General features: G+C 36.8%; 1 protein-coding gene across 1 annotated transcript in view; it reads left to right on the forward strand.

Annotated features, from left to right (window-relative positions):
• LOC129391400 (hydrocephalus-inducing protein homolog) overlaps positions 1-11796 on the forward strand; it is a 157453-nt gene that overhangs the window by 81694 nt on the left and 63963 nt on the right. The window lies entirely within an intron of this gene.

Genomic DNA, 11796 nt, shown 5'->3' on the forward strand with positions numbered 1-11796 from the left:
TTATCTCTTGTCAAACAACAAGATTTTAATCCTCAAACATGAATAATAAATAATATTAAATGCCATTTAAAGCAATTAAATAAGGATGCCCCGAGAAATTTTCTGACATTTATTAGTCAGAAAAATCCACGGTAGCAGGTATGCATTCATAGGGTTACTTCCAGTGTCTTCTGATCTGTGGTTATCTGTTTGTATGTAAGAATAAGAAAATGGGTTTAATTTTTAGGGTAGCTAGTGCTACTTACTTCTGCTGTTTAATGTGTAGGTCTCCCAGGAATATGACCGTGGTGATTTTAAACTTGGAGGGAGAGTAATAAGAGTATACAATCATTACTGTCCCCAAGTGCAAAAATTCCACTATTCTGCAATATCTTGTTTTCATTCCATATCTATGGACTGTTTTCAGTCCATATCTATGCAGTTACTTTTCTCTTTGTGTAAAGGGGTCAGGCAGTCTACAGGGGGCTGCTTAACCCAAGACTCTGCCGCCCTCCACCCACCCCAGGTGTGTATCCCTTGCTGATGATATTTCCTGCACCGTCCCTAGATGTAACCATCACCTTGACTTTTATGATAGTCATTTTCTTGTTTTCATATATAATTTTACCACCTATGTATTCATCCCTAAGCAAAATAGTGTAGTTTTACCTGTTTTAAAAATGTATATGCTGAAATGATGCTCTATGTCTTAAGCTGTTAGCACTAGGAAGATAAAGCCATTCAATAAATACTGATTAAATGAATGAGCAAATAAATGAAAAAAATGAATGAATGAATGAATGAATCCTAGTTTGATCTGCTCTCTCCCTTGCCCATGGATGCTAGATTCTCAAGATGGCCCTAGAATGAATGAATAATGGACTAGGAGCTTCTGGATTGACAGGTCTGTTTTCACACTTCAGACCAGCATCATCTACCCCGGACTTCTATTTTTTTTTTTTTTTTAATAAATTTATTTATTTTATTTATATTTATTTTTGGCTGTGTTGGGTCTTCGTTGCTGAGTGCGGGCTTTCTCTAGTTGAGGTGAGCGGGGGTTACTCTTCATTGCTGTGCGCAGGCTTCTCATTGCGGTGGCTCCTCTTATTGCAGAGCACGGGCTCTAGGCGTGCGGGCTTCAGTAGTTGTGGTACATGGGCTCAGTAGTTGTGGCTCGCAGGCTCTAGAGCGCAGGCTCAGTAGTTGTGGGGCATGGGCTTAGTTACTCCATGGCATGTGGGATTTTCCTTGACCAGGGCTCAAACCTGTGTCCCCTGCACTGGCAGGTGGATTCTTAACCACTGCACCACCAGGGAAGCCCCTTCCCGGGACTTCTTAATGGATCTGGAGGAAATGTTGGTATATCAGTGTTCAGACATAGGCTGGAAATGGTCCAGTGGCCCCCACATCACAGGTGCTGGGACCTCCCTCCCAACAATGGCTCCCCTGGGATGTTGTGCTTGGCCATATTCCAGGGAGCTGGCTGCTCTCCAGGAGGTTCCCAAACATTACATAACTAATTGCATTTATCTATTGTTTCCTTTGCAATTCTGAATTCTGCCACAGAATTCACATCCTGGGTAAACTGAACGGTGTAATTTTCCATCTCCATGACATTCTTCTTTATTTTGTTAGTGGTTTATTAAAAGATACGATTGCCAGGGAAGGGTTTTGTTTACATAGTAATTCCATATTGTCTTCCCTGTAAATTCTGTGCAATTCTGTGTCTTTTCAAGGGCTGGTGCTGATTCCTGACTATTATCTTCAAAGGTTGGTAAAACCTCCTGGTTTTAGGCCACTAAGAAATACTTCTTAGGCAAATAGAAAAGCTCCTTCCCTCGCTTTATTTTGCTTTCCTTTTGTTTTCCTATATGCTTTGAGCATATAAAAGCAAATACATATAGATATGCTTTTCCTCATACCTTTTTACATAAATGACAGCATACTTTACACAGTAGTTCTAACACTGCTTTTTAAATATTTCTTAGAGATTATTCTATAACTTTTAAGATAGTAAGTTTGTATGTTAAGCCACTACGTTTGTGGTAATTTGTTCTAGCAGCAATAGGGACCTAATACACACACATGTACAGTATAACAAATAATTATAGGCAGACATTATGTAATTGCCACCAAGATCAATAATAGAATATTTTCAGCCTCAATAAGCCCCCCTGTGTATTCCTTCCCAATCACACTCCCTTCACCCCACCCTCTCCCTGAGATAATCACCATTCTGTCCTTCATGATTATTATTTCCTTGCTTTCATTTATAGTTTATACTCCCACGTGTGTATAACTAAACATTACAATTTAGTACTGCCTGCCTTTGGAATGTACATAATTGGAATCAATCTGCATGTCTCATCCACGTTGTTGCTTGTAGCTCTATTTGCATTTCGTTTTCATTGTTGTATAGTGTTCCATTGTGTGAATGTATGTTCAGAGACAGGAAGTAGCAGGGAAGGCCAGTGTCATTGGTTTTGGGGAGGCCACTCGGGATGCATGAAATTTAACCCACATCTCCAACTACAGCCTTTTCTTCTTTTGAAAGCTTTTATATCTAGGCACCATGAGTGCAGAGATGCACAGAAACACAGTTCCTGCTCTCAGAAAGACATAGAATTGAGTGGGGGGAAACTGACACATAAATCAACAGTTATGTAATGCCATACAATGAATGAATGATAATAGTTGAAAAGAATACAGGACACACAGCTCAGTCTTGAAATATATGTTAGTCAAGTGAAAAAAAGGAGGGGCTGGGCACGAGAAGCAGGGAAACACTTGTGGAAACACATAGAGAAACAGTATGTAAAAATATACCATGAGCATGAAATGACAAATAACTGCAAGTTCCTGGGGGTGTGAAATAGAGAGAGACAGAGAAACTTGGGAGGGGACAGGCGGGGGCAGGAAATGAAGCTGGAGGCTGGTGTAGTAGGTGGGAACCAGTTCTTGGAGGGCTGCCCTTGACTGCCTGACTAAGAACCTCGGACTTCATCCAGAGTGAGTAAGGAATCACTGAAGGGCTCTAAGCAGGGGAGTGATCTGCTCAGACATGAATATGGCAAATACAACATCATTAAAATCTTTCCAGTTAATCTGAAACTGAATTTTTTTTCTTCATTTAAAATTTTCAAATTTTCTTAGAAGTAGTTAAACCTGTGTGTTAGATATTTATAAAGACTTGCTGATAGTTTGGTCTAGATCTCAAAGCTGATCTTTCATGTATCTTGACTTTCCAATGGAATGTGTAAATACCTAATTTAACCATGAAGATTGCCTTAAAAAAAAAAAACTCAAAGGGAAACTACACATATTTGGTTTGGGTCACCATATGGGAACTTCAAAGGAAATAACACTTTCTGATTTTAATTGTGAAATATATTGCTAGATAACCTCGTTAATGGGTGCTTCAGAGTCAAATGCAGAAAAGCAGCATGTTGGAAATGACTCCAGACATACCTGCTTCCTTTAAAGACCTGATTAATATGAACCTTATTGTCCATTTTCACTCTGTGCATCATAAGAGAAACATCTGAGTTTTTAGCACAATTTGAGGCTTTTGAGTTTAATCCTAATTAAACTAAAGAATGGAGATTTAGGAAAGGAAGAGCAAAATCACCCCAATCATTAAAAACATTTTTGGATTTTCAGAGTAATAAGTGAGTAATACTCTACATATTTGTAAGCTGTCTTTCTCAAAACTCATCAGATTGCAACCTGATAATAATATAAAGTATCTTAGTCCTATGAATGAGAAATTATTTTCTTGATCAACTACTTTAGATTACATTTACTTTAAATTACATTTTCAGTTATCAAATATTTCAAACATAAAAATACAGGGAATAATATACCAATGTCTTTTATACATACCCCAATTTAGGAAAACTTGAACAAATAGAAACGCCCATGTTTTTGGTCAGGAAAATCAACGTTATAAATAGGTCGATTCTCCCTGTAAATGCAATGTGATCCCAATGGTAATATCAGTAAGGTTGTTTTTTTTAATTGGGTTGATTCTAAAATTCTTATGGAAGAAATAAATGAAGTAGGGTTGCCTAGAAAATTCAACAAGAATATTGTGGGAGGACTAGCTCCAACATATATTAAAACATTAAAACCTATAGTAAATACAGTTGTATGTATGGTTTATGAACATGAAGAGAAAGTAGCCATCAAATCAATATTTATTTTTCTTTTCAACCGTACCATCATCAGCATCTGCAGCAGCAGCATGTCCTAATCCCCTAAATCCTACCCTCCCCCAAATCCTTATTTCCCAGGGTCCTATGTGAGCAAAATAAAAACCCTAATTTGCTTAAGTCACTTTGTTCTATTTATCTTTTGATGCATAACAAACCATCCTAAATTTAGTGACTTCAAACAACTAGCAGTCACTTATTTTGCACACAGATCTGTGATTTCAGATTCAGCAAGGACAGCTCTCTTTGGTCCACATGAAGACAGCTGGACACGCTTGAAGGTAGAAGCTGATTTCATTTTTTAGCTCATCCACCTATGTATCTGGCACTTGATCCTGGCTGTTGGCAGGGACCTCACCCGGTTCTGTTTGCTGGAACCTATCAGTGGCCTCTCCATGTGGCTGCTTGCTTCCTCATAGCGTGAACAATGGACTGAATTGTTGAGATGAGAAATCTACTACAGTCTAATTTTAATTTCTTTAGGTTACCTGTCTTTCTATCAGATTGATATTAAGAATTACTTTATGCTTTGGTGTTCTACAGTTTCACTGAGATGGATTTGCCTTTATCCTACTTGATATGCTTCTTTAATTTAAGAACCTTTCATCACTTCTGGAAAATTCTCAGCAATTATCACTTCAGTGTTGTTTTCATCTCATTATCTCAATTTTTTCCTTCTGTAAATTCTTTTAGATATATGTCTTTCCCATGGAATTGCAGAGTCTTTTAACTTCTCCTTTATATTTTTGATTTCTTCGTCTCTGTATGATACATTCTGGGTTTTTTTCCCAAGATCTTTCTTCTAGTTGACTAATTCTTTCTTCAGCTATTTCTACTCTGGTGTATTAATCTATTCAGTTTTTATTTCATCAACTTGATTTTTCAGTTTTAGAAGTTCTGTTTGGTTTTAACACTTTCATTTTTGTCTCCTTCAAATGGTTTCTCTTTCTTCATTTACCTCTTTAAAGATTTTGAGAATGCTATGTTAGAGTTTATTTAAGACTTTTCTATTATCTCAAACTCTTGGGGTACTAATTTGCATGTTTTTGGTAACCACTGATTTTCCTCATATTGAACTGATTCTTCAGATGACTTGAAATGTTTGTGTTGTTAGCTCATCTTTAGCATGTGCTATGGAATGAATGTTTGTGTCCCTGCCCCCTTGCCCCAAAATTCATATTTTGAAACATAATACTCAATGTGATGGTATTTGGAGGTGGGAACTTTGGAGGTGATTAGGTAGAGGGCAGAGCCTTCATGAAGGTGGTTAGTGCCCTTTATAAAAGAGACCCTGGAAAGCTCCATTGCCCGTTCTTCCATGTGAGTGAGAAGACAACATCTGTGAAGCAGGAAGAGGACTCTCACGAGACATTGAGTCTGCCAGCACCTTGATCTTGGACTTCCCGGCCTCCAGAACTGTGAGAAATAAATGTTTGTTGTTTAAGCCACCCAGTCTGTGGTATTTTATTACAGCAACCCAAACAGACTAAGATAGTATGGGTACTGGATCATGGAAGTGTTCCTTCAGAACAATTTTTTATTTCTTCAAGATTTTACAACTTTTATTTTCACAGCTTCTGATTCTTTCACCTATAATATAATATAAATTTGGATCCCATACCTATACATGGGACTTTGATTTCTCATAGGGGCCTTTGTCCCCTATTCAGATTGCAGGGTAGAGGACAAGCTTTGTCACTGCTCCCTTAGACTAATAGGTAGAATTTTTCTAGTTTCCTTTTTGGAAAGAGGCGTCCTTTCCAAGGTCCTAGATTTATGCAGGGATCTAAGTTCAGTTCTTCATTCCCAGATAGGAACAAAGCCATATGCCCTATTTCTGTGAGGGTGTTTAAACTGAAGCCATTAGACCATAAGGCTGTATGTACTTTAAAAATCTCTGAGTTCCCTTTTTATTTCTAGCACCTGGTGTTTTCCTTTCTTTGTTTTGGACTTGGATAAGTATTAAAACTATACGTTTGTCATACTTTTAATAATTTTTTTTTGTATTTTAAGTGGAAGGATGTGCTGAGTCAGCTTACCCTGCCCTGTTGTCAGAAGTTAATGTAGTTAATTAACAGTGTTCATATCTTTCTTGAGGTAATATCCTTAGAGAATCTGCATAGTCACTCTGGCTGCTCATTAAAAATGTAGGTTCTTGGGTTTCATCTATGTTTTTTGAATTAAAATCTGTGGAGATAGTGCTAAAGAATATTTTAACAAGGACTGAAAAGTGTGTAACAAGGTTGCAGGATACAAGATTTATATAGAGAGAAATCAATTGTGTTTCTAGACAATGAACAATGGAAATTGAATTTTTAAAAAGGAATATTACTTATAATACAATAGCATTAAGAAATATGAACTACTTAAAGATAAATTTGACAAAAGATGTGGAAGACCTGTACACTGAAAACTATAAAACATTGCTGAGAGAAATTAAAAACCTAAATAAATGGAGAACTGTACCTTGTTAATAGGTGGGTAAATTAAATATTACGATGTCATTTTCCCCCCAAATTCATCTATAGATTCAATGCAATTCAAATAAAAATCCAGCTTTTTCTTGGTAGAAATTGACAAGCTCATTCTAAAATTCATATGGAAATGCAAAGAATTTAGAATAACCCAAACAACTTTGGAATAGAAGAATAAAATTGGAAGACTACTATGACCTGATTTCAAGACAACTTCTAAGCTACAGTAATCAAGATAATCCAGCATAATATCCCCAACTAAAAATTCTTAATCACATCTTTTGTCATATAATATTCACCTTTTTTGCCATATGAAATAATACTTATAGGTTACAGGAATTAGGACGTGGATATCTTTGGGGGCCATTATTCAGCCTACCACAGATCCTATGTGGGTGCCCAGTTGTTTTAGCTCTTTATACTTTGTGGTCCACCTTTCCATACTGATTTTCAACACCTGCTCTGTCATAAGTCAAATTTGCATATGTGTGCATTTATTCTGAGTTCTGTATTCTGTTTCCTTAGTCATTTTGCACTTTCTGCCCCAATACCACACTATCTTAATTACAATAGATTTACAACAGACTTTAATATATGAAAGGGCAAGTCCCCTCAATTTATTTTTCTTTAGTAACATCTTGGTTGTTACTGGCCCTTTGAATTTTTTTTTTTTTTTTTTTTTTTTTTTTGTGGTACACGGGCCTCTCAGTGTTGTGGCCTCTCCCGTTGCGGACCACAGGCTCCGGACTCGCAGGCTCAGCGGCCATGGCTCATGGGCCTAGCTGCTCTGTGGCATGTGGGATCTTCCCGGACCGGGGCACGAACCCGTGTCCCCTACATCGGCAGGCGGACTCTCAACCACTGCACCATCAGGGAAGCCCTACACTTAAATTTTATAATGAACCATCAAATTCCTCCAAATTTTACCTGCTGGCATTTTGTTTAGTAGAGCATTAAAATTATATAGATCAGTTGGAAGAATATTGACAGTTTTATAATATTGAGTCTCCTATTTCAAGAACATAACCTACTTCTCCATTTATTTAGATCTTTCTTAATATCTTTCAGTAAAGTTTTACAATTTGTTCCTTGAAAGTCTTAAGTATATTTTGTTAGATTTATTTCTAGGTACTTTATATTTTTGTTGCTATTGTAAAATTAATATCTTAAAAATTAATTTTTTGATTCTTGCTGTGTATAGAAATGCAGTTGACTTTTGTATTTGATTTGGTAACCATCATTCTTTATCTTATTAATTTTAGAAAGTATTTATAGGTTCTTTAGGATTTTTCAGGTAGGTAGTCATAAAATCTGTGAATTATGACCATTTGTTCTTCCTATTTATACATTCCCTCCCCCCCTTTTTCTTGTTTTACTGCACAGGAATGGAGCTCAAGTATCATACTGAACATCTAATATATATATCTTAGATGGCAAGTTTTTGAAAGCCCATGGTTACATTTTCTGGAATTTAATGCAATATAATCTATTGCATTCACAGATTTTAGGGCTGTGAAAGGGTTTCTGTAGTACATCTCCCTGCTTCTCATGTGTGAAACCAGGACACTGTAATCATAGATGAGAAGCTTCCCTATTTTAAAAACATTTTAATATTTTGCTCCTATAATAAGGAGTCTGACCTTAGAGCTTACTAGTTCTTTCAAGCTTGTCCATCTTGCTGCCTTTTGCCAAAATCCCTGCTTCAAAAATCTTGTGGAAACATAGCATTTGTAATGTAACACTAAAATTTAGACTAACTCTTACAAACACAAGCCTGGATATTACTTTACTCCTATTCTGTCCTGGGTTAGGGAAATGGCTAGCTACAAATAAGAAAGTCTCCTTTGAAGTAATTAATAATTCCCAAAGAAACATTGGCTCACTGCTTTTGTACAACACATCTCCTTTTCTCTTTTGTTTTTTTTTATTAAGGAAGGCAGTCAAGATAACAGATTGGGAAAGCTTTAAGCCTGACAGTTATAAATAGTCTTGCAGTTTATTCCACAGTGTATTTGCAGTTCTCTTTCTTTGACGTTCTGAAAGTTGGATCTCTGTCAGAATACTTTTCTCTTGACCAAGGAGTACAAATCATTGCCTTCAAAACAGGTTTGAAGATTAAAACTCTAAAATAATGGAGTAGGGTGATAAGGTTTGGGCTCTCTGAGAATTTTACTGATGCTCTAGAGTGTTGTCAAACCAACACTGATCTTTAGAGGAACTTCTTTTCCAGGGATCACATGGATTGGGAGAACCCTTTGAATAAATGAGCTGTTCCAAATATTGCTAAGATTGCTCTTGTTTCTTGTAATCAAAGCAATACTTGCCTAATGACCACTGTGTTACCAAGCACTAGAGGGGACCCAGAGACAAGTATTCTTGTCTTTAAAAGGACAGTCATGGAGAGGAAGCATTAAAGATACAGATGCTGAATAGCAATAGAAGACAGTGGAATATAAAATGCCACAAGGCATTATTATGATGATAATAAATTAATATTAATAACCAATAATATCACTTGGTTGTTCAAAGTGTATTTGCTCTAATACTGAAAATTACATCTAACAGAGCATCAAAATAATTTTGAATGTTCAAAATGTTACACACAGAGCAAATACATCATTTTTCCCTAAATAACTTGAAATTTTAGTGGTGCAAATTTAAGGAAAACCTATTAAATTATCAAATATTTTCGAGTGTTGATTTTTGAGGGAGAACATGGAAAGACAGAAGCCATTAAAACTGTTGATGTTTTTGTGTAAATTAGTACAACCATTCTAGAAGACAATATGGCCATAGCTGTCAAACTGTCAAATGTATCCTTTTGTTCTGGCATTCTACTTCCTATAGTGGTGGGTTGGGTAATTTAACTCTCTCTCTCTCTCTCTCTCTCTCTCTCTCTCTCTCTCTCTCTCTCTCTCTCTCTCTCTCTCTCTCTCTCTTTCTCTCTCTCTCGCATACACACACACAGAGCAACTAAAAGAATAAAAGAACGAGACAAAATAGATTTTTAAAACTTGTTAGAAAGCAAAAGAGAGCTACCAGGACAGTGAAGGATTTGGGGGCCAAGATCCAGGAGAAGAAAGAAACCAAAACAATCAGATTTGGGGGGCCTCTTTATCCTTAGTGACACTGACTTTTTGGGAGATACTGCAGAGGCTGAAAAATTAAGCAGAGTTAGGGAAGAAAACATAGGAGTTCATGGGATGCCTGAGGAGAAAGGGCCCTAGAAATCCCCCATGCTTGAGGGTGGGACCCAGTAAAGTGGGGACTAGAAATAAGACTAGAAATAAGTCCTTATAAGAACTAGAGCTCAGCTTTGGATCGTTTTTCAAGCATAGATTTGATTAAGACAGTTCTCCACTGGGGTTCCAAGAGTATTTAATCCCTAATGTTCTAAGGTATCTCTTATATATGAGGAATTAACTTCTATATGTAGGATAGTACTAGCTACACACCCTTCTTGGGAGAATTGAGAAAATAGTCACTCCAGTGATTTGCTGCAGGGCTTAATTCCGTCACAGAATCTTAATGCCAATGGTTAGATTAGGTTACCTGGGATCGCTAATATCCCCTAATCACCAGCCAGAACCTGGAAGAAGATAACATTTTAGTGTTTCAAATTAAATCTACAGTTTTTTATATACACTGATCAGCACTCAATCAGAAATAACCAAGTATATATATGAGGAGGTAACATAGTCTGATAGAACACCAAGATAAACAATAGGAGCAAACCCATAGAGAGCCAAGTGATAGAATTTCCAGACACAGATTTTTAAAAATGTTCTTACTAAAGATAATATTGAGCAGAGACTTGGAAACTACAAAAAAATCCAATAGGAAGTCTAGCATGGAAAAGTTATGATGACAAATTAAGAACTCAGTAGATGAATTTAATAGCCTGTTAGTTATACCTAGAGGTAGATTTTGTAAACTGGAAATTAGATAAATCAAAGAAAATAGCCACACTAAAGCATATAGGGACAAAATGCAGAAAACAACGTAAGAACTGAGTGGAATGTGGTAAAAAGCTCATATATATGTGTGTGTGTATATATATATATACACACACACACATATATATATATATATATATATATGTATATATATATAAAGAAATGGGAGGGCTTCCCTCGTGGCGCAGTGGTTGAGAGTCCGCCTGCCGATGCAGGGGACAAAGGTTCGTGCCCCGGTCCGGGAAGATCCCACGTGACGCAGAGCGGCTAGGCCCGTGACACATGGCCACTGAGCCTGCGCGTCCGGAGCCTGTGCTCCGCAACAGGAGAGGCCACTACAGTGAGAGGCCCGCGTACCACAAAAAAAAAAAAAAAAAAAAAGAAATGGGAAAATTGAGCATAAGCAATATTTGAAGAGATAATGACTAAAAAAGTTTCCAAATTTGATGAAATACATTCATCCACAGATTCAAAAAGTGCAATAAACCCCAAGAAGGATAAATGCAAACCACACTTGGGAACATTATAGTAAGACTGCTGAAAAACAAAGACAAAAGGAAAATCTTAACGCAGTCAGAGGAAAAGACTTATTATCTCAAATGAGCAATAAGACTATAAACTGAGTTCTCAACAGAAATGGTGGAAGACAAGAAACAATAGAATGGTATCTTCAAAGTGCTTAAAGAAAACAGGAAAATTGATCACAAATGTATTAAAGGATATTAATTACATTGTAATTTGTTGTAATGAAAATTTGGAAGCCACTTAAATATCCAATAAGAAGGACTGGTTAAAAATATTTACTACATCTTTAGGTGATGATATGTAAAAATGTTCCAGATATATTGTTAAGTGAAAAAAAGCAGGCTAAAAATAATTTATAGCATATGCTCTCACTTACATTAACAATTCTTAAATATGATTAAATGTGGAAGGATTGGCACCAAAATGCTAACAGTAGTTATCTTTGGGTGGTGGAATTATGATAAAATTTCTACTTTCCCTTTAATATTTTTATAATGATCACATATTATCAGATGCAGATACATACCCCCCCCTTTTTTTTTTTTTTTTGCGGTATGCGGGCCTCTCACTGTTGTGGCCTCTCCCATTGTGGAGCACAGGCTCCGGACGCGCAGGCTCAGCGGCCATGGCTCACGGGCCCAGCCGCTCCGC

This window comes from Physeter macrocephalus, chromosome 17, assembly GCF_002837175.3.
Source record: "Physeter macrocephalus isolate SW-GA chromosome 17, ASM283717v5, whole genome shotgun sequence".
Lineage (NCBI taxonomy): Eukaryota > Metazoa > Chordata > Mammalia > Artiodactyla > Physeteridae > Physeter > Physeter macrocephalus.